Source organism: Ambystoma mexicanum, unplaced genomic scaffold (assembly GCF_040938575.1).
Source record: "Ambystoma mexicanum isolate Mex_15411 unplaced genomic scaffold, UKY_AmexF1_1 Mex_scaf34, whole genome shotgun sequence".
NCBI lineage: Eukaryota > Metazoa > Chordata > Amphibia > Caudata > Ambystomatidae > Ambystoma > Ambystoma mexicanum.
The window spans coordinates 460,978-483,525 of record NW_027182449.1 but is presented as its reverse complement, the minus strand read 5'-3'; the positions used below and the strand labels follow the sequence as shown (position 1 = coordinate 483,525).

Here is a 22,548-nt window from a genome sequence, read left to right as displayed (position 1 = left end):
GACCAGGCTCGATCAGGCGAGATATTAGGTAGCATGGGGCCCAGCTGGGACTTCTAGGAAGCTTAGGGTGACGGCCGCTTCTGCCCCATCATCCAGAGGCCTGGCTATGGAGAGGCATGATGTGGCCTCCCTCCCTTCCTGCCTCTTGTAGGCACTTCTCCCCCGTGAGCACTTCCCGCTCCAGGTGTCCCCTTGTCTCCCAGGGTGCACTCTTCCTCTAGAGCCCACATATGCAGATGAGGCCCATCCACTTGCCTCCCCTAGCTGTAGGGGGCCTTGCGCGTCCACTGGAGAGAAAACGGGGAGACGCTGGAGGTGCTTTGCCAGGGACACGAGTGGCCCTTTCTGGCTGCATCCACCCACCCGAGGCGGCAAGCTGCTGCCCTGGCTTCAGTCTCCTGCTGCTGCTGCTGCTGCTCCAAGTTAGTTTGGCGACAACGTGTCCGCCTCTGACGGGGCTCTGCATTGGAGCGAGGGCTGCTGTCTGCCCCTGTGCCTTTTTCACGCGCCCTGTTTGTTAAAATTAAAAGCGGAATGGAGGAAAAATGTAGTTCAAGACGGAGAAGACGAACGCCGCCTATCGGGCACAGAGTAGCAAAATGCCTACAGCACCTGGTATTCCCAGGCGGTCTCCCATCCAAGTACTAACCAGGCCCGACCCTGCTTAGCTTCCGAGATCGGACGAGATCGGGCGCATTCAGGGTGGTATGGCCGTAGGCGAAGAGTGCGCCGATTCCGAGCCTCTTGTGCTGTGTCGGCTCCTCCGACGTCCACTGCCCTCTTGCAAGGCTGAACGCTGTCCTCTGCAGTGTGCTTCTGCCCTTCTTTTTGCCTCAAGCTCAGGAGCCACAGCTGCCAGCTTGGAAAAGCAACGAGCAGCTCCATGCACCCACTTTTGAAATACCCACTTGCCTACTCATGTTTGCAAAGAAAGTGTCTGTAAATTCAGGCCAAGCCACACTTGCACTCACTCACCCAAGCATCCGTTCCTTACAAAACTTTAAAAAAAAACTCGGAAAGAAAGATGGAAATAAACACACACACAATTTTCCTGCTGGGGGCTCCTCGACGCTTTGGAAGGCAGAGGGTGATGTTGGTTGAGGCCCTTACCATATCGGGCTGGTGACCTACAAGTCCAGGAAAGAAGCAGGCCCAGTAACAGCAGCTGAGGCCCCCAGCCCAGCCCAGCCCAGGCAGGCATCAGCTTAAGGCTGACTCTCTACCCCACTGCTGCCCCAAGTTGGTTTGGCAAAAGTTTGCAAAGAAGCTGCCCGTGAATTTACCTCAAGCCACACTAGCACTCACCCAGGCGTCAGTTCCTTACAAAAATAGAAAGCACCTCTAAAAAAAGAAGAAATAAACACACACACAATTTTCCTGCTGCGGTCTCCTCGACTCTTTGGAAGGCAGAGGGCGATGTTGGTTGAGGCCTTACCTTTTCAGGCTGGCGGCCTACAAGTCCAGGAAAGAAGCAGGCCCAGTAACAGCAACTGAGGCCCCCAGCCCAGCCACGCCTAGGCAGGCATCAGCGGAAGGCTGACTCTCTACCCCAGTGCTGCCCCAAGTTGTTTTGGCAAAAGTTTGCAAAGAAGCTGCCCGTAAATTTACCTCAAGCCACACTAGCACTCACCCAGGCGTCGGTTCCTTACAAAAATAGAAAGCATCTCTAAAAAAGAAGAAATAAACACACACACAATTTTCCTGCTGGGGACTCCTCGACTCTTTGGAAGGCAGAGGGCGATGTTGGTTGAGGCCCTTACTTTCTCCGGCTGGTGGCCTACAAGTCCAGGAAAGAAGCAGGCCCAGTAACAGCAGCTGAGGCCCCCAGCCCAGCCACGCCTAGGCAGGCATCAGCAGAAGGCTGACTCTCTACCCCACTGCTGCCCCAAGTTGGTTTGGCAAAAGTTTGCAAAGAAGATGCCTGTAAATTTAACTCACGCCACACTAGCACTCACCCAGGCGTCAGTTCCTTACAAAAATAGAAAGCACCTCTAAAAAAAGAAGAAATAAACACACACACAATTTTCCTGCTGCCGTCTCCTCGACTCTTTGGAAGGCAGAGGGCGATGTTGGTTGAGGCCTTACCTTCTCAGGCTGGCGGCCTACAAGTCCAGGAAAGAAGCAGGCCCAGTAACAGCAACTGAGGCCCCCAGCCCAGCCACGCCTAGGCAGGCATCAGCGGAAGGCTGACTCTCTACCCCAGTGCTGCCCCAAGTTGGTTTGGCAAAAGTTTGCAAAGAAGCTGCCCGTAAATTTACCTCAAGCCACACTAGCACTCACCCAGGCGTCGGTTCCTTACAAAAATAGAAAGCATCTCTAAAAAAAGAAGAAATACACACACACAATTTTCCTGCTGGGGACACCTCGACTCTTTGGAAGGCAGAGGGCGATGTTGGTTGAGGCCCTTACCTTCTCGGGCTGGTGGCCTACAAGTCCAGGAAAGAAGCAGGCCCAGTAACAGCAGCTGAGGCCCCCAGACCAGCCCAGCCCAGGCAGGCATCAGCAGAAGGCTGACTCTCTACCCCACTGCTGCTCCAAGTTGGTTTGGCAAAAGTTTGCAAAGAAGATGCCTGTAAATTTAGCTCACGCCACACTAGCACTCACCCAGGCGTCGTTTCCTTACAAAAATAGAAAGCATCTCTAAAAAAGAAGAAATAAACACACACACAATTTTCCTGCTGGGGACTCCTCGACTCTTTGGAAGGCAGAGGGCGATGTTGGTTGAGGCCCTTACTTTCTCCGGCTGGTGGCCTACAAGTCCAGGAAAGAAGCAGGCCCAGTAACAGCAGCTGAGGCCCCCAGCCCAGCCACGCCTAGGCAGGCATCAGCAGAAGGCTGACTCTCTACCCCACTGCTGCCCCAAGTTGGTTTGGCAAAAGTTTGCAAAGAAGCTGCCCGTGAATTTACCTCAAGCCACACTAGCACTCATCCAGGCGTCAGTTCCTTGCAAAAATAGAAAGCACCTCTAAAAAAAGAAGAAATAAACACACACACAATTTTCCTGCTGCGGTCTCCTCGACTCCTTAGAAGGCGGAGGGCAACCTTCGCCGCTGGTGGCCTTCACATGCAGGAAAGAAGCACACCCAGGAACAGCAGCTGAGGCTCCCAGCCCAGGCAGGCTTCAGCTGAAGGCCGACTTGGGAAGCACTGAGGCCAGACCCTGGGCTCCTGGGTCCCTCGGCTGAAGGCTCGAGGCCAGACCCCTTGGCTCCTGTGTCCCTTGGCTGAAGGCTCGACCAGTGCTCGACCAGGCTCGATCAGGCGAGATATTAGGTAGCATGGGGCCCAGCTGGGACTTCTAGGAAGCTTAGGGTGACGGCCGCTTCTGCCCCATCATCCAGAGGCCTGGCTATGGAGAGGCATGATGTGGCCTCCCTCCCTTCCTGCCTCTTGTAGGCACTTCTCCCCCGTGAGCACTTCCCGCTCCAGGTGTCCCCTTGTCTCCCAGGGTGCACTCTTCCTCTAGAGCCCACATATGCAGATGAGGCCCATCCACTTGCCTCCCCTAGCTGTAGGGGGCCTTGCGCGTCCACTGGAGAGAAAACGGGGAGACGCTGGAGGTGCTTTGCCAGGGACACGAGTGGCCCTTTCTGGCTGCATCCACCCACCCGAGGCGGCAAGCTGCTGCCCTGGCTTCAGTCTCCTGCTGCTGCTGCTGCTGCTCCAAGTTAGTTTGGCGACAACGTGTCCGCCTCTGACGGGGCTCTGCATTGGAGCGAGGGCTGCTGTCTGCCCCTGTGCCTTTTTCACGCGCCCTGTTTGTTAAAATTAAAAGCGGAATGGAGGAAAAATGTAGTTCAAGACGGAGAAGACGAACGCCGCCTATCGGGCACAGAGTAGCAAAATGCCTACAGCACCTGGTATTCCCAGGCGGTCTCCCATCCAAGTACTAACCAGGCCCGACCCTGCTTAGCTTCCGAGATCGGACGAGATCGGGCGCATTCAGGGTGGTATGGCCGTAGGCGAAGAGTGCGTCGATTCCGAGCCTCTTGTGCTGTGTCGGCTCCTCCGACGTCCACTGCCCTCTTGCAAGGCTGAACGCTGTCCTCTGCAGTGTGCTTCTGCCCTTCTTTTTGCCTCAAGCTCAGGAGCCACAGCTGCCAGCTTGGAAAAGCAACGAGCAGCTCCATGCACCCACTTTTGAAATACCCACTTGCCTACTCATGTTTGCAAAGAAAGTGTCTGTAAATTCAGGCCAAGCCACACTTGCACTCACTCACCCAAGCATCCGTTCCTTACAAAACTTTAAAAAAAAACTCGGAAAGAAAGATGGAAATAAACACACACACAATTTTCCTGCTGGGGGCTCCTCGACGCTTTGGAAGGCAGAGGGTGATGTTGGTTGAGGCCCTTACCATATCGGGCTGGTGACCTACAAGTCCAGGAAAGAAGCAGGCCCAGTAACAGCAGCTGAGGCCCCCAGCCCAGCCCAGCCCAGGCAGGCATCAGCTTAAGGCTGACTCTCTACCCCACTGCTGCCCCAAGTTGGTTTGGCAAAAGTTTGCAAAGAAGCTGCCCGTGAATTTACCTCAAGCCACACTAGCACTCACCCAGGCGTCAGTTCCTTACAAAAATAGAAAGCACCTCTAAAAAAAGAAGAAATAAACACATACACAATTTTCCTGCTGCGGTCTCCTCGACTCTTTGGAAGGCAGAGGGCGATGTTGGTTGAGGCCTTACCTTCTCAGGCTGGCGGCCTACAAGTCCAGGAAAGAAGCAGGCCCAGTAACAGCAACTGAGGCCCCCAGCCCAGCCACGCCTAGGCAGGCATCAGCGGAAGGCTGACTCTCTACCCCAGTGCTGCCCCAAGTTGTTTTGGCAAAAGTTTGCAAAGAAGCTGCCCGTAAATTTACCTCAAGCCACACTAGCACTCACCCAGGCGTCGGTTCCTTACAAAAATAGAAAGCATCTCTAAAAAAGAAGAAATAAACACACACACAATTTTCCTGCTGGGGACTCCTCGACTCTTTGGAAGGCAGAGGGCGATGTTGGTTGAGGCCCTTACTTTCTCCGGCTGGTGGCCTACAAGTCCAGGAAAGAAGCAGGCCCAGTAACAGCAGCTGAGGCCCCCAGCCCAGCCACGCCTAGGCAGGCATCAGCAGAAGGCTGACTCTCTACCCCACTGCTGCCCCAAGTTGGTTTGGCAAAAGTTTGCAAAGAAGATGCCTGTAAATTTAACTCACGCCACACTAGCACTCACCCAGGCGTCAGTTCCTTACAAAAATAGAAAGCACCTCTAAAAAAAGAAGAAATAAACACACACACAATTTTCCTGCTGCGGTCTCCTCGACTCTTTGGAAGGCAGAGGGCGATGTTGGTTGAGGCCTTACCTTCTCAGGCTGGCGGCCTACAAGTCCAGGAAAGAAGCAGGCCCAGTAACAGCAACTGAGGCCCCCAGCCCAGCCACGCCTAGGCAGGCATCAGCGGAAGGCTGACTCTCTACCCCAGTGCTGCCCCAAGTTGGTTTGGCAAAAGTTTGCAAAGAAGCTGCCCGTAAATTTACCTCAAGCCACACTAGCACTCACCCAGGCGTCGGTTCCTTACAAAAATAGAAAGCATCTCTAAAAAAAGAAGAAATACACACACACAATTTTCCTGCTGGGGACACCTCGACTCTTTGGAAGGCAGAGGGCGATGTTGGTTGAGGCCCTTACCTTCTCGGGCTGGTGGCCTACAAGTCCAGGAAAGAAGCAGGCCCAGTAACAGCAGCTGAGGCCCCCAGACCAGCCCAGCCCAGGCAGGCATCAGCAGAAGGCTGACTCTCTACCCCACTGCTGCTCCAAGTTGGTTTGGCAAAAGTTTGCAAAGAAGATGCCTGTAAATTTAGCTCACGCCACACTAGCACTCACCCAGGCGTCGTTTCCTTACAAAAATAGAAAGCATCTCTAAAAAAGAAGAAATAAACACACACACAATTTTCCTGCTGGGGACTCCTCGACTCTTTGGAAGGCAGAGGGCGATGTTGGTTGAGGCCCTTACTTTCTCCGGCTGGTGGCCTACAAGTCCAGGAAAGAAGCAGGCCCAGTAACAGCAGCTGAGGCCCCCAGCCCAGCCACGCCTAGGCAGGCATCAGCGGAAGGCTGACTCTCTACCCCACTGCTGCCCCAAGTTGGTTTGGCAAAAGTTTGCAAAGAAGCTGCCCGTGAATTTACCTCAAGCCACACTAGCACTCATCCAGGCGTCAGTTCCTTGCAAAAATAGAAAGCACCTCTAAAAAAAGAAGAAATAAACACACACACAATTTTCCTGCTGCGGTCTCCTCGACTCCTTAGAAGGCGGAGGGCAACCTTCGCCGCTGGTGGCCTTCACATGCAGGAAAGAAGCACACCCAGGAACAGCAGCTGAGGCTCCCAGCCCAGGCAGGCTTCAGCTGAAGGCCGACTTGGGAAGCACTGAGGCCAGACCCTGGGCTCCTGGGTCCCTCGGCTGAAGGCTCGAGGCCAGACCCCTTGGCTCCTGTGTCCCTTGGCTGAAGGCTCGACCAGGCTCGATCAGGCGAGATATTAGGTAGCATGGGGCCCAGCTGGGACTTCTAGGAAGCTTAGGGTGACGGCCGCTTCTGCCCCATCATCCAGAGGCCTGGCTATGGAGAGGCATGATGTGGCCTCCCTCCCTTCCTGCCTCTTGTAGGCACTTCTCCCCCGTGAGCACTTCCCGCTCCAGGTGTCCCCTTGTCTCCCAGGGTGCACTCTTCCTCTAGAGCCCACATATGCAGATGAGGCCCATCCACTTGCCTCCCCTAGCTGTAGGGGGCCTTGCGCGTCCACTGGAGAGAAAACGGGGAGACGCTGGAGGTGCTTTGCCAGGGACACGAGTGGCCCTTTCTGGCTGCATCCACCCACCCGAGGCGGCAAGCTGCTGCCCTGGCTTCAGTCTCCTGCTGCTGCTGCTGCTGCTCCAAGTTAGTTTGGCGACAACGTGTCCGCCTCTGACGGGGCTCTGCATTGGAGCGAGGGCTGCTGTCTGCCCCTGTGCCTTTTTCACGCGCCGTGTTTGTTAAAATTAAAAGCGGAATGGAGGAAAAATGTAGTTCAAGACGGAGAAGACGAACGCCGCCTATCGGGCACAGAGTAGCAAAATGCCTACAGCACCTGGTATTCCCAGGCGGTCTCCCATCCAAGTACTAACCAGGCCCGACCCTGCTTAGCTTCCGAGATCGGACGAGATCGGGCGCATTCAGGGTGGTATGGCCGTAGGCGAAGAGTGCGCCGATTCCGAGCCTCTTGTGCTGTGTCGGCTCCTCCGACGTCCACTGCCCTCTTGCAAGGCTGAACGCTGTCCTCTGCAGTGTGCTTCTGCCCTTCTTTTTGCCTCAAGCTCAGGAGCCACAGCTGCCAGCTTGGAAAAGCAACGAGCAGCTCCATGCACCCACTTTTGAAATACCCACTTGCCTACTCATGTTTGCAAAGAAAGTGTCTGTAAATTCAGGCCAAGCCACACTTGCACTCACTCACCCAAGCATCCGTTCCTTACAAAACTTTAAAAAAAAACTCGGAAAGAAAGATGGAAATAAACACACACACAATTTTCCTGCTGGGGGCTCCTCGACGCTTTGGAAGGCAGAGGGTGATGTTGGTTGAGGCCCTTACCATATCGGGCTGGTGACCTACAAGTCCAGGAAAGAAGCAGGCCCAGTAACAGCAGCTGAGGCCCCCAGCCCAGCCCAGCCCAGGCAGGCATCAGCTTAAGGCTGACTCTCTACCCCACTGCTGCCCCAAGTTGGTTTGGCAAAAGTTTGCAAAGAAGCTGCCCGTGAATTTACCTCAAGCCACACTAGCACTCACCCAGGCGTCAGTTCCTTACAAAAATAGAAAGCACCTCTAAAAAAAGAAGAAATAAACACACACACAATTTTCCTGCTGCTGTCTCCTCGACTCTTTGGAAGGCAGAGGGCGATGTTGGTTGAGGCCTTACCTTCTCAGGCTGGCGGCCTACAAGTCCAGGAAAGAAGCAGGCCCAGTAACAGCAACTGAGGCCCCCAGCCCAGCCACGCCTAGGCAGGCATCAGCGGAAGGCTGACTCTCTACCCCAGTGCTGCCCCAAGTTGTTTTGGCAAAAGTTTGCAAAGAAGCTGCCCGTAAATTTACCTCAAGCCACACTAGCACTCACCCAGGCGTCGGTTCCTTACAAAAATAGAAAGCATCTCTAAAAAAGAAGAAATAAACACACACACAATTTTCCTGCTGGGGACTCCTCGACTCTTTGGAAGGCAGAGGGCGATGTTGGTTGAGGCCCTTACTTTCTCCGGCTGGTGGCCTACAAGTCCAGGAAAGAAGCAGGCCCAGTAACAGCAGCTGAGGCCCCCAGCCCAGCCACGCCTAGGCAGGCATCAGCAGAAGGCTGACTCTCTACCCCACTGCTGCCCCAAGTTGGTTTGGCAAAAGTTTGCAAAGAAGATGCCTGTAAATTTAACTCACGCCACACTAGCACTCACCCAGGCGTCAGTTCCTTACAAAAATAGAAAGCACCTCTAAAAAAAGAAGAAATAAACACACACACAATTTTCCTGCTGCGGTCTCCTCGACTCTTTGGAAGGCAGAGGGCGATGTTGGTTGAGGCCTTACCTTCTCAGGCTGGCGGCCTACAAGTCCAGGAAAGAAGCAGGCCCAGTAACAGCAACTGAGGCCCCCAGCCCAGCCACGCCTAGGCAGGCATCAGCGGAAGGCTGACTCTCTACCCCAGTGCTGCCCCAAGTTGGTTTGGCAAAAGTTTGCAAAGAAGCTGCCCGTAAATTTACCTCAAGCCACACTAGCACTCACCCAGGCGTCGGTTCCTTACAAAAATAGAAAGCATCTCTAAAAAAAGAAGAAATACACACACACAATTTTCCTGCTGGGGACACCTCGACTCTTTGGAAGGCAGAGGGCGATGTTGGTTGAGGCCCTTACCTTCTCGGGCTGGTGGCCTACAAGTCCAGGAAAGAAGCAGGCCCAGTAACAGCAGCTGAGGCCCCCAGACCAGCCCAGCCCAGGCAGGCATCAGCAGAAGGCTGACTCTCTACCCCACTGCTGCTCCAAGTTGGTTTGGCAAAAGTTTGCAAAGAAGATGCCTGTAAATTTAGCTCACGCCACACTAGCACTCACCCAGGCGTCGTTTCCTTACAAAAATAGAAAGCATCTCTAAAAAAGAAGAAATAAACACACACACAATTTTCCTGCTGGGGACTCCTCGACTCTTTGGAAGGCAGAGGGCGATGTTGGTTGAGGCCCTTACTTTCTCCGGCTGGTGGCCTACAAGTCCAGGAAAGAAGCAGGCCCAGTAACAGCAGCTGAGGCCCCCAGCCCAGCCACGCCTAGGCAGGCATCAGCGGAAGGCTGACTCTCTACCCCACTGCTGCCCCAAGTTGGTTTGGCAAAAGTTTGCAAAGAAGCTGCCCGTGAATTTACCTCAAGCCACACTAGCACTCATCCAGGCGTCAGTTCCTTGCAAAAATAGAAAGCACCTCTAAAAAAAGAAGAAATAAACACACACACAATTTTCCTGCTGCGGTCTCCTCGACTCCTTAGAAGGCGGAGGGCAACCTTCGCCGCTGGTGGCCTTCACATGCAGGAAAGAAGCACACCCAGGAACAGCAGCTGAGGCTCCCAGCCCAGGCAGGCTTCAGCTGAAGGCCGACTTGGGAAGCACTGAGGCCAGACCCTGGGCTCCTGGGTCCCTCGGCTGAAGGCTCGAGGCCAGACCCCTTGGCTCCTGTGTCCCTTGGCTGAAGGCTCGACCAGGCTCGATCAGGCGAGATATTAGGTAGCATGGGGCCCAGCTGGGACTTCTAGGAAGCTTAGGGTGACGGCCGCTTCTGCCCCATCATCCAGAGGCCTGGCTATGGAGAGGCATGATGTGGCCTCCCTCCCTTCCTGCCTCTTGTAGGCACTTCTCCCCCGTGAGCACTTCCCGCTCCAGGTGTCCCCTTGTCTCCCAGGGTGCACTCTTCCTCTAGAGCCCACATATGCAGATGAGGCCCATCCACTTGCCTCCCCTAGCTGTAGGGGGCCTTGCGCGTCCACTGGAGAGAAAACGGGGAGACGCTGGAGGTGCTTTGCCAGGGACACGAGTGGCCCTTTCTGGCTGCATCCACCCACCCGAGGCGGCAAGCTGCTGCCCTGGCTTCAGTCTCCTGCTGCTGCTGCTGCTGCTCCAAGTTAGTTTGGCGACAACGTGTCCGCCTCTGACGGGGCTCTGCATTGGAGCGAGGGCTGCTGTCTGCCCCTGTGCCTTTTTCACGCGCCGTGTTTGTTAAAATTAAAAGCGGAATGGAGGAAAAATGTAGTTCAAGACGGAGAAGACGAACGCCGCCTATCGGGCACAGAGTAGCAAAATGCCTACAGCACCTGGTATTCCCAGGCGGTCTCCCATCCAAGTACTAACCAGGCCCGACCCTGCTTAGCTTCCGAGATCGGACGAGATCGGGCGCATTCAGGGTGGTATGGCCGTAGGCGAAGAGTGCGCCGATTCCGAGCCTCTTGTGCTGTGTCGGCTCCTCCGACGTCCACTGCCCTCTTGCAAGGCTGAACGCTGTCCTCTGCAGTGTGCTTCTGCCCTTCTTTTTGCCTCAAGCTCAGGAGCCACAGCTGCCAGCTTGGAAAAGCAACGAGCAGCTCCATGCACCCACTTTTGAAATACCCACTTGCCTACTCATGTTTGCAAAGAAAGTGTCTGTAAATTCAGGCCAAGCCACACTTGCACTCACTCACCCAAGCATCCGTTCCTTACAAAACTTTTAAAAAAAACTCGGAAAGAAAGATGGAAATAAACACACACACAATTTTCCTGCTGGGGGCTCCTCGACGCTTTGGAAGGCAGAGGGTGATGTTGGTTGAGGCCCTTACCATATCGGGCTGGTGACCTACAAGTCCAGGAAAGAAGCAGGCCCAGTAACAGCAGCTGAGGCCCCCAGCCCAGCCCAGCCCAGCCCAGGCAGGCATCAGCTTAAGGCTGACTCTCTACCCCACTGCTGCCCCAAGTTGGTTTGGCAAAAGTTTGCAAAGAAGCTGCCCGTGAATTTACCTCAAGCCACACTAGCACTCACCCAGGCGTCAGTTCCTTACAAAAATAGAAAGCACCTCTAAAAAAAGAAGAAATAAACACACACACAATTTTCCTGCTGCTGTCTCCTCGACTCTTTGGAAGGCAGAGGGCGATGTTGGTTGAGGCCTTACCTTCTCAGGCTGGCGGCCTACAAGTCCAGGAAAGAAGCAGGCCCAGTAACAGCAACTGAGGCCCCCAGCCCAGCCACGCCTAGGCAGGCATCAGCGGAAGGCTGACTCTCTACCCCAGTGCTGCCCCAAGTTGTTTTGGCAAAAGTTTGCAAAGAAGCTGCCCGTAAATTTACCTCAAGCCACACTAGCACTCACCCAGGCGTCGGTTCCTTACAAAAATAGAAAGCATCTCTAAAAAAGAAGAAATAAACACACACACAATTTTCCTGCTGGGGACTCCTCGACTCTTTGGAAGGCAGAGGGCGATGTTGGTTGAGGCCCTTACTTTCTCCGGCTGGTGGCCTACAAGTCCAGGAAAGAAGCAGGCCCAGTAACAGCAGCTGAGGCCCCCAGCCCAGCCACGCCTAGGCAGGCATCAGCAGAAGGCTGACTCTCTACCCCACTGCTGCCCCAAGTTGGTTTGGCAAAAGTTTGCAAAGAAGATGCCTGTAAATTTAACTCACGCCACACTAGCACTCACCCAGGCGTCAGTTCCTTACAAAAATAGAAAGCACCTCTAAAAAAAGAAGAAATAAACACACACACAATTTTCCTGCTGCGGTCTCCTCGACTCTTTGGAAGGCAGAGGGCGATGTTGGTTGAGGCCTTACCTTCTCAGGCTGGCGGCCTACAAGTCCAGGAAAGAAGCAGGCCCAGTAACAGCAACTGAGGCCCCCAGCCCAGCCACGCCTAGGCAGGCATCAGCGGAAGGCTGACTCTCTACCCCAGTGCTGCCCCAAGTTGGTTTGGCAAAAGTTTGCAAAGAAGCTGCCCGTAAATTTACCTCAAGCCACACTAGCACTCACCCAGGCGTCGGTTCCTTACAAAAATAGAAAGCATCTCTAAAAAAAGAAGAAATAAACACACACAATTTTCCTGCTGGGGACACCTCGACTCTTTGGAAGGCAGAGGGCGATGTTGGTTGAGGCCCTTACCTTCTCGGGCTGGTGGCCTACAAGTCCAGGAAAGAAGCAGGCCCAGTAACAGCAGCTCAGGCCCCCAGACCAGCCCAGCCCAGGCAGGCATCAGCAGAAGGCTGACTCTCTACCCCACTGCTGCTCCAAGTTGGTTTGGCAAAAGTTTGCAAAGAAGATGCCTGTAAATTTAGCTCACGCCACACTAGCACTCACCCAGGCGTCGTTTCCTTACAAAAATAGAAAGCATCTCTAAAAAAGAAGAAATAAACACACACACAATTTTCCTGCTGGGGACTCCTCGACTCTTTGGAAGGCAGAGGGCGATGTTGGTTGAGGCCCTTACTTTCTCCGGCTGGTGGCCTACAAGTCCAGGAAAGAAGCAGGCCCAGTAACAGCAGCTGAGGCCCCCAGCCCAGCCACGCCTAGGCAGGCATCAGCAGAAGGCTGACTCTCTACCCCACTGCTGCCCCAAGTTGGTTTGGCAAAAGTTTGCAAAGAAGCTGCCCGTGAATTTACCTCAAGCCACACTAGCACTCATCCAGGCGTCAGTTCCTTACAAAAATAGAAAGCACCTCTAAAAAAAGAAGAAATAAACACACACACAATTTTCCTGCTGCGGTCTCCTCGACTCTTTGGAAGGCAGAGGGCGATGTTGGTTGAGGCCTTACCTTCTCAGGCTGGCGGCCTACAAGTCCAGGAAAGAAGCAGGCCCAGTAACAGCAACTGAGGCCCCCAGCCCAGCCACGCCTAGGCAGGCATCAGCGGAAGGCTGACTCTCTACCCCAGTGCTGCCCCAAGTTGGTTTGGCAAAAGTTTGCAAAGAAGCTGCCCGTAAATTTACCTCAAGCCACACTAGCACTCACCCAGGCGTCGGTTCCTTACAAAAATAGAAAGCATCTCTAAAAAAAGAAGAAATACACACACACAATTTTCCTGCTGGGGACTCCTCGACTCTTTGGAAGGCAGAGGGCGATGTTGGTTGAGGCCCTTACCTTCTCGGGCTGGTGGCCTACAAGTCCAGGAAAGAAGCAGGCCCAGTAACAGCAGCTGAGGCCCCCAGACCAGCCCAGCCCAGGCAGGCATCAGCTGAAGGCTGACTCTCTACCCCACTGCTGCTCCAAGTTGGTTTGGCAAAAGTTTGCAAAGAAGATGCCTGTAAATTTAGCTCACGCCACACTAGCACTCCCCCAGCCGTCGTTTCCTTACAAAAATAGAAAGCATCTCTAAAAAAGAAGAAATAAACACACACACAATTTTCCTGCTGGGGACTCCTCGACTCTTTGGAAGGCAGAGGGCGATGTTGGTTGAGGCCCTTACTTTCTCCGGCTGGTGGCCTACAAGTCCAGGAAAGAAGCAGGCCCAGTAACAGCAGCTGAGGCCCCCAGCCCAGCCACGCCTAGGCAGGCATCAGCAGAAGGCTGACTCTCTACCCCACTGCTGCCCCAAGTTGGTTTGGCAAAAGTTTGCAAAGAAGCTGCCCGTGAATTTACCTCAAGCCACACTAGCACTCACCCAGGCGTCAGTTCCTTGCAAACATAGAAAGCACCTCTAAAAAAGAAGAAATAAACACACACACAATTTTCCTGCTGCGGTCTCCTCGACTCCTTAGAAGGCGGAGGGCAACCTTCGCCGCTGGTGGCCTTCACATGCAGGAAAGAAGCACACCCAGGAACAGCAGCTGAGGCTCCCAGCCCAGGCAGGCTTCAGCTGAAGGCCGACTTGGGAAGCACTGAGGCCAGACCCTGGGCTCCTGGGTCCCTCGGCTGAAGGCTCGAGGCCAGACCCCTTGGCTCCTGTGTCCCTTGGCTGAAGGCTCGACCAGTGCTCGACCAGGCTCGATCAGGCGAGATATTAGGTAGCATGGGGCCCAGCTGGGACTTCTAGGAAGCTTAGGGTGACGGCCGCTTCTGCCCCATCATCCAGAGGCCTGGCTATGGAGAGGCATGATGTGGCCTCCCTCCCTTCCTGCCTCTTGTAGGCACTTCTCCCCCGTGAGCACTTCCCGCTCCAAGTGTCCCCTTGTCTCCCAGGGTGCACTCTTCCTCTAGAGCCCACATATGCAGATGAGGCCCATCCACTTGCCTCCCCTAGCTGTAGGGGGCCTTGCGCGTCCACTGGAGAGAAAACGGGGAGACGCTGGAGGTGCTTTGCCAGGGACACGAGTGGCCCTTTCTGGCTGCATCCACCCACCCGAGGCGGCAAGCTGCTGCCCTGGCTTCAGTCTCCTGCTGCTGCTGCTGCTGCTCCAAGTTAGTTTGGCGACAACGTGTCCGCCTCTGACGGGGCTCTGCATTGGAGCGAGGGCTGCTGTCTGCCCCTGTGCCTTTTTCACGCGCCGTGTTTGTTAAAATTAAAAGCGGAATGGAGGAAAAATGTAGTTCAAGACGGAGAAGACGAACGCCGCCTATCGGCACAGAGTAGCAAAATGCCTACAGCACCTGGTATTCCCAGGCGGTCTCCCATCCAAGTACTAACCAGGCCCGACCCTGCTTAGCTTCCGAGATCGGGCGCATTCAGGGTGGTATGGCCGTAGGCGAAGAGTGCGCCGATTCCGAGCCTCTTGTGCTGTGTCGGCTCCTCCGACGTCCACTGCCCTCTTGCAAGGCTGAACGCTGTCCTCTGCAGTGTGCTTCTGCCCTTCTTTTTGCCTCAAGCTCAGGAGCCACAGCTGCCAGCTTGGAAAAGCAACGAGCAGCTCCATGCACCCACTTTTGAAATACCCACTTGCCTACTCATGTTTGCAAAGAAAGTGTCTGTAAATTCAGGCCAAGCCACACTTGCACTCACTCACCCAAGCATCCGTTCCTTACAAAACTTTAAAAAAAAACTCGGAAAGAAAGATGGAAATAAACACACACACAATTTTCCTGCTGGGGGCTCCTCGACGCTTTGGAAGGCAGAGGGTGATGTTGGTTGAGGCCCTTACCATATCGGGCTGGTGACCTACAAGTCCAGGAAAGAAGCAGGCCCAGTAACAGCAGCTGAGGCCCCCAGCCCAGCCCAGCCCAGGCAGGCATCAGCTTAAGGCTGACTCTCTACCCCACTGCTGCCCCAAGTTGGTTTGGCAAAAGTTTGCAAAGAAGCTGCCCGTGAATTTACCTCAAGCCACACTAGCACTCACCCAGGCGTCAGTTCCTTACAAAAATAGAAAGCACCTCTAAAAAAAGAAGAAATAAACACACACACAATTTTCCTGCTGCGGTCTCCTCGACTCTTTGGAAGGCAGAGGGCGATGTTGGTTGAGGCCTTACCTTCTCAGGCTGGCGGCCTACAAGTCCAGGAAAGAAGCAGGCCCAGTAACAGCAACTGAGGCCCCCAGCCCAGCCACGCCTAGGCAGGCATCAGCGGAAGGCTGACTCTCTACCCCAGTGCTGCCCCAAGTTGTTTTGGCAAAAGTTTGCAAAGAAGCTGCCCGTAAATTTACCTCAAGCCACACTAGCACTCACCCAGGCGTCGGTTCCTTACAAAAATAGAAAGCATCTCTAAAAAAGAAGAAATAAACACACACACAATTTTCCTGCTGGGGACTCCTCGACTCTTTGGAAGGCAGAGGGCGATGTTGGTTGAGGCCCTTACTTTCTCCGGCTGGTGGCCTACAAGTCCAGGAAAGAAGCAGGCCCAGTAACAGCAGCTGAGGCCCCCAGCCCAGCCACGCCTCGGCAGGCATCAGCAGAAGGCTGACTCTCTACCCCACTGCTGCCCCAAGTTGGTTTGGCAAAAGTTTGCAAAGAAGATGCCTGTAAATTTAACTCACGCCACACTAGCACTCACCCAGGCGTCAGTTCCTTACAAAAATAGAAAGCACCTCTAAAAAAAGAAGAAATAAACACACACACAATTTTCCTGCTGCGGTCTCCTCGACTCTTTGGAAGGCAGAGGGCGATGTTGGTTGAGGCCTTACCTTCTCAGGCTGGCGGCCTACAAGTCCAGGAAAGAAGCAGGCCCAGTAACAGCAACTGAGGCCCCCAGCCCAGCCACGCCTAGGCAGGCATCAGCGGAAGGCTGACTCTCTACCCCAGTGCTGCCCCAAGTTGGTTTGGCAAAAGTTTGCAAAGAAGCTGCCCGTAAATTTACCTCAAGCCACACTAGCACTCACCCAGGCGTCGGTTCCTTACAAAAATAGAAAGCATCTCTAAAAAAAGAAGAAATACACACACACAATTTTCCTGCTGGGGACACCTCGACTCTTTGGAAGGCAGAGGGCGATGTTGGTTGAGGCCCTTACCTTCTCGGGCTGGTGGCCTACAAGTCCAGGAAAGAAGCAGGCCCAGTAACAGCAGCTGAGGCCCCCAGACCAGCCCAGCCCAGGCAGGCATCAGCAGAAGGCTGACTCTCTACCCCACTGCTGCTCCAAGTTGGTTTGGCAAAAGTTTGCAAAGAAGATGCCTGTAAATTTAGCTCACGCCACACTAGCACTCACCCAGGCGTCGTTTCCTTACAAAAATAGAAAGCATCTCTAAAAAAGAAGAAATAAACACACACACAATTTTCCTGCTGGGGACTCCTCGACTCTTTGGAAGGCAGAGGGCGATGTTGGTTGAGGCCCTTACTTTCTCCGGCTGGTGGCCTACAAGTCCAGGAAAGAAGCAGGCCCAGTAACAGCAGCTGAGGCCCCCAGCCCGGCCACGCCTAGGCAGGCATCAGCAGAAGGCTGACTCTCTACCCCACTGCTGCCCCAAGTTGGTTTGGCAAAAGTTTGCAAAGAAGCTGCCCGTGAATTTACCTCAAGCCACACTAGCACTCATCCAGGCGTCAGTTCCTTGCAAAAATAGAAAGCACCTCTAAAAAAAGAAGAAATAAACACACACACAATTTTCCTGCTGCGGTCTCCTCGACTCCTTAGAAGGCGGAGGGCAACCTTCGCCGCTGGTGGCCTTCACATGCAGGAAAGAAGCACACCCAGGAATAGCAGCTGAGGCTCCCAGCCCAGGCAGGCTTCAGCTGAAGGCCGACTTGGGAAGCACTGAGGCCAGACCCTGGGCTCCTGGGTCCCTCGGCTGAAGGCTCGAGGCCAGACCCCTTGGCTCCTGTGTCCCTTGGCTGAAGGCTCGACCAGTGCTCGACCAGGCTCGATCAGGCGAGATATTAGGTAGCATGGGGCCCAGCTGGGACTTCTAGGAAGCTTAGGGTGACGGCCGCTTCTGCCCCATCATCCAGAGGCCTGGCTATGGAGAGGCATGATGTGGCCTCCCTCCCTTCCTGCCTCTTGTAGGCACTTCTCCCCCGTGAGCACTTCCCGCTCCAGGTGTCCCCTTGTCTCCCAGGGTGCACTCTTCCTCTAGAGCCCACATATGCAGATGAGGCCCATCCACTTGCCTCCCCTAGCTGTAGGGGGCCTTGCGCGTCCACTGGAGAGAAAACGGGGAGATGCTGGAGGTGCTTTGCCAGGGACACGAGTGGCCCTTTCTGGCTGCATCCACCCACCCGAGGCGGCAAGCTGCTGCCCTGGCTTCAGTCTCCTGCTGCTGCTGCTGCTGCTCCAAGTTAGTTTGGCGACAACGTGTCCGCCTCTGACGGGGCTCTGCATTGGAGCGAGGGCTGCTGTCTGCCCCTGTGCCTTTTTCACGCGCCGTGTTTGTTAAAATTAAAAGCGGAATGGAGGAAAAATGTAGTTCAAGACGGAGAAGACGAACGCCGCCTATCGGGCACAGAGTAGCAAAATGCCTACAGCACCTGGTATTCCCAGGCGGTCTCCCATCCAAGTACTAACCAGGCCCGACCCTGCTTAGCTTCCGAGATCGGACGAGATCGGGCGCATTCAGGGTGGTATGGCCGTAGGCGAAGAGTGCGCCGATTCCGAGCCTCTTGTGCTGTGTCGGCTCCTCCGACGTCCACTGCCCTCTTGCAAGGCTGAACGCTGTCCTCTGCAGTGTGCTTCTGCCCTTCTTTTTGCCTCAAGCTCAGGAGCCACAGCTGCCAGCTTGGAAAAGCAACGAGCAGCTCCATGCACCCACTTTTGAAATACCCACTTGCCTACTCATGTTTGCAAAGAAAGTGTCTGTAAATTCAGGCCAAGCCACACTTGCACTCACTCACCCAAGCATCCGTTCCTTACAAAACTTTAAAAAAAAACTCGGAAAGAAAGATGGAAATAAACACACACACAATTTTCCTGCTGGGGGCTCCTCGACGCTTTGGAAGGCAGAGGGTGATGTTGGTTGAGGCCCTTACCATCTCGGGCTGGTGACCTACAAGTCCAGGAAAGAAGCAGGCCCAGTAACAGCAGCTGAGGCCCCCAGCCCAGCCCAGCCCAGGCAGGCATCAGCTTAAGGCTGACTCTCTACCCCACTGCTGCCCCAAGTTGGTTTGGCAAAAGTTTGCAAAGAAGCTGCCCGTGAATTTACCTCAAGCCACACTAGCACTCACCCAGGCGTCAGTTCCTTACAAAAATAGAAAGCACCTCTAAAAAAAGAAGAAATAAACACACACACAATTTTCCTGCTGCGGTCTCCTCGACTCTTTGGAAGGCAGAGGGCGATGTTGGTTGAGGCCTTACCTTCTCAGGCTGGCGGCCTACAAGTCCAGGAAAGAAGCAGGCCCAGTAACAGCAACTGAGGCCCCCAGCCCAGCCACGCCTAGGCAGGCATCAGCGGAAGGCTGACTCTCTATCCCAGTGCTGCCCCAAGTTGATTTGGCAAAAGTTTGCAAAGAAGCTGCCCGTAAATTTACCTCAAGCCACACTAGCACTCACCCAGGCGTCGGTTCCTTACAAAAATAGAAAGCATCTCTAAAAAAAGAAGAAATAAACACACACAATTTTCCTGCTGGGGTCTCCTCGACTCTTTGGAAGGCAGAGGGCGATGTTGGTTGAGGCCCTTACCTTCTCGGGCTGGTGGCCTACAAGTCCAGGAAAGAAGCAGGCCCAGTAACAGCAGCTGAGGCCCCCAGACCAGCCCAGCCCAGGCAGGCATCAGCTGAAGGCTGACTCTCTACCCCACTGCTGCTCCAAGTTGGTTTGGCAAAAGTTTGCAAAGAAGATGCCTGTAAATTTAGCTCACGCCACACTAGCACTCACCCAGGCGTCGGTTCCTTACAAAAATAGAAAGCATCTCTAAAAAAGAAGAAATAAACACACACACAATTTTCCTGCTGGGGACTCCTCGACTCTTTGGAAGGCAGAGGGCGATGTTGGTTGAGGCCCTTACTTTCTCCGGCTGGTGGCCTACAAGTCCAGGAAAGAAGCAGGCCCAGTAACAGCAGCTGAGGCCCCCAGCCACGCCTAGGCAGGCATCAGCAGAAGGCTGACTCTCTACCCCACTGCTGCCCCAAGTTGGTTTAGCAAAAGTTTGCAAAGAAGATGCCTGTAAATTTAACTCACGCCACACTAGCACTCACCCAGGCGTCAGTTCCTTACAAAAATAGAAAGCACCTCTAAAAAAAGAAGAAATAAACACACACACAATTTTCCTGCTGCGGTCTCCTCGACTCTTTGGAAGGCAGAGGGCGATGTTGGTTGAAGCCCTTACCTTCTCTGGCTGGCGGCCTACAAGACCAGGAAAGAAGCAGGCCCAGTAACAGCAGCTGAGGCCCCCAGCCCAGCCACGCCTAGGCAGGCATCAGCGGAAGGCTGACTCTCTACCCCAGTGCTGCTCCAAGTTGGTTTGGCAAAAGTTTGCAAAGAAGCTGCCCGTAAATTCACCTCAAGCCACACTAGCACTCACCCAGGCGTCAGTTCCTTACAAAAATAGAAAGAATCTCTAAAAAAGAAGAAATAAACACACACACAATTTTCCTGCTTCTATCCCCTCGACTCCTTGGAAGGCGGAGGGCAACCTTCGCCGCTGGTGGCCTTCACATGCAGGAAAGAAGCACACCCAGGAACAGCAGCTGAGGCTCCCAGCCCAGGCAGGCTTCAGCTGAAGGCCGACTTGGGAAGCACTGAGGCCAGACCCTGGGCTCCTGGGTCCCTCGGTTGAAGGCTCGAGGCCAGACCCCTTGGCTCCTGTGTCCCTTGGCTGAAGGCTCGACCAGTGCTCGACCAGGCTCGATCAGGCGAGATATTAGGTAGCATGGGGCCCAGCTGGGACTTCTAGGAAGCTTAGGGTGACGGCCGCTTCTGCCCCATCATCCAGAGGCCTGGCTATGGAGAGGCATGATGTGGCCTCCCTCCCTTCCTGCCTCTTGTAGGCACTTCTCCCCCGTGAGCACTTCCCGCTCCAGGTGTCCCCTTGTCTCCCAGGGTGCACTCTTCCTCTAGAGCCCACATATGCAGATGAGGCCCATCCACTTGCCTCCCCTAGCTGTAGGGGGCCTTGCGCGTCCACTGGAGAGAAAACGGGGAGACGCTGGAGGTGCTTTGCCAGGGACACGAGTGGCCCTTTCTGGCTGCATCCACCCACCCGAGGCGGCAAGCTGCTGCCCTGGCTTCAGTCTCCTGCTGCTGCTGCTGCTGCTCCAAGTTAGTTTGGCGACAACGTGTCCGCCTCTGACGGGGCTCTGCATTGGAGCGAGGGCTGCTGTCTGCCCCTGTGCCTTTTTCACGCGCCGTGTTTGTTAAAATTAAAAGCGGAATGGAGGAAAAATGTAGTTCAAGACGGAGAAGACGAACGCCGCCTATCGGGCACAGAGTAGCAAAATGCCTACAGCACCTGGTATTCCCAGGCGGTCTCCCATCCAAGTACTAACCAGGCCCGACCCTGCTTAGCTTCCGAGATCGGACGAGATCGGGCGCATTCAGGGTGGTATGGCCGTAGGCGAAGAGTGCGCCGATTCCGAGCCTCTTGTGCTGTGTCGGCTCCTCCGACGTCCACTGCCCTCTTGCAAGGCTGAACGCTGTCCTCTGCAGTGTGCTTCTGCCCTTCTTTTTGCCTCAAGCTCAGGAGCCACAGCTGCCAGCTTGGAAAAGCAACGAGCAGCTCCATGCACCCACTTTTGAAATACCCACTTGCCTACTCATGTTTGCAAAGAAAGTGTCTGTAAATTCAGGCCAAGCCACACTTGCACTCACTCACCCAAGCATCCGTTCCTTACAAAACTTTTAAAAAAAACTCGGAAAGAAAGATGGAAATAAACACACACACAATTTTCCTGCTGGGGGCTCCTCGACGCTTTGGAAGGCAGAGGGTGATGTTGGTTGAGGCCCTTACCATATCGGGCTGGTGACCTACAAGTCCAGGAAAGAAGCAGGCCCAGTAACAGCAGCTGAGGCCCCCAGCCCAGCCCAGCCCAGGCAGGCATCAGCTTAAGGCTGACTCTCTACCCCACTGCTGCCCCAAGTTGGTTTGGCAAAAGTTTGCAAAGAAGCTGCCCGTGAATTTACCTCAAGCCACACTAGCACTCACCCAGGCGTCAGTTCCTTACAAAAATAGAAAGCACCTCTAAAAAAAGAAGAAATAAACACACACACAATTTTCCTGCTGCTGTCTCCTCGACTCTTTGGAAGGCAGAGGGCGATGTTGGTTGAGGCCTTACCTTCTCAGGCTGGCGGCCTACAAGTCCAGGAAAGAAGCAGGCCCAGTAACAGCAACTGAGGCCCCCAGCCCAGCCACGCCTAGGCAGGCATCAGCGGAAGGCTGACTCTCTACCCCAGTGCTGCCCCAAGTTGTTTTGGCAAAAGTTTGCAAAGAAGCTGCCCGTAAATTTACCTCAAGCCACACTAGCACTCACCCAGGCGTCGGTTCCTTACAAAAATAGAAAGCATCTCTAAAAAAGAAGAAATAAACACACACACAATTTTCCTGCTGGGGACTCCTCGACTCTTTGGAAGGCAGAGGGCGATGTTGGTTGAGGCCCTTACTTTCTCCGGCTGGTGGCCTACAAGTCCAGGAAAGAAGCAGGCCCAGTAACAGCAGCTGAGGCCCCCAGCCCAGCCACGCCTAGGCAGGCATCAGCAGAAGGCTGACTCTCTACCCCACTGCTGCCCCAAGTTGGTTTGGCAAAAGTTTGCAAAGAAGATGCCTGTAAATTTAACTCACGCCACACTAGCACTCACCCAGGCGTCAGTTCCTTACAAAAATAGAAAGCACCTCTAAAAAAAGAAGAAATAAACACACACACAATTTTCCTGCTGCGGTCTCCTCGACTCTTTGGAAGGCAGAGGGCGATGTTGGTTGAGGCCTTACCTTCTCAGGCTGGCGGCCTACAAGTCCAGGAAAGAAGCAGGCCCAGTAACAGCAACTGAGGCCCCCAGCCCAGCCACGCCTAGGCAGGCATCAGCGGAAGGCTGACTCTCTACCCCAGTGCTGCCCCAAGTTGGTTTGGCAAAAGTTTGCAAAGAAGCTGCCCGTAAATTTACCTCAAGCCACACTAGCACTCACCCAGGCGTCGGTTCCTTACAAAAATAGAAAGCATCTCTAAAAAAAGAAGAAATACACACACACAATTTTCCTGCTGGGGACACCTCGACTCTTTGGAAGGCAGAGGGCGATGTTGGTTGAGGCCCTTACCTTCTCGGGCTGGTGGCCTACAAGTCCAGGAAAGAAGCAGGCCCAGTAACAGCA

General features: G+C 54.2%; 6 non-coding genes and 1 pseudogene across 6 annotated transcripts; all 7 read right to left on the bottom strand.

Annotated features, from left to right (window-relative positions):
• Positions 1–600: 600 nt before the first annotated feature.
• LOC138558027 (5S ribosomal RNA) lies at positions 601–719 on the bottom strand. Its single transcript, XR_011298182.1, has one exon. It is a non-coding gene; the product is annotated as a 5S ribosomal RNA (ribosomal RNA).
• A 3,126-nt stretch (positions 720–3,845) lies between these two features.
• Positions 3,846–3,964, bottom strand: LOC138558016 (5S ribosomal RNA). The gene has a single exon (XR_011298171.1). It is a non-coding gene; the product is annotated as a 5S ribosomal RNA (ribosomal RNA).
• Positions 3,965–7,079: 3,115 nt separating this feature from the next.
• On the bottom strand, positions 7,080–7,198 carry LOC138558005 (5S ribosomal RNA). Its single transcript, XR_011298160.1, has one exon. It is a non-coding gene; the product is annotated as a 5S ribosomal RNA (ribosomal RNA).
• A 3,115-nt stretch (positions 7,199–10,313) lies between these two features.
• LOC138559102 (5S ribosomal RNA) lies at positions 10,314–10,432 on the bottom strand. The gene has a single exon (XR_011299162.1). It is a non-coding gene; the product is annotated as a 5S ribosomal RNA (ribosomal RNA).
• Positions 10,433–14,535: 4,103 nt separating this feature from the next.
• On the bottom strand, positions 14,536–14,644 carry LOC138559029 (5S ribosomal RNA; annotated as a pseudogene).
• Positions 14,645–17,770: 3,126 nt separating this feature from the next.
• On the bottom strand, positions 17,771–17,889 carry LOC138559091 (5S ribosomal RNA). The gene has a single exon (XR_011299151.1). It is a non-coding gene; the product is annotated as a 5S ribosomal RNA (ribosomal RNA).
• A 2,796-nt stretch (positions 17,890–20,685) lies between these two features.
• On the bottom strand, positions 20,686–20,804 carry LOC138559082 (5S ribosomal RNA). Its single transcript, XR_011299142.1, has one exon. It is a non-coding gene; the product is annotated as a 5S ribosomal RNA (ribosomal RNA).
• Between the last annotated feature and the right edge of the window lie 1,744 nt (positions 20,805–22,548).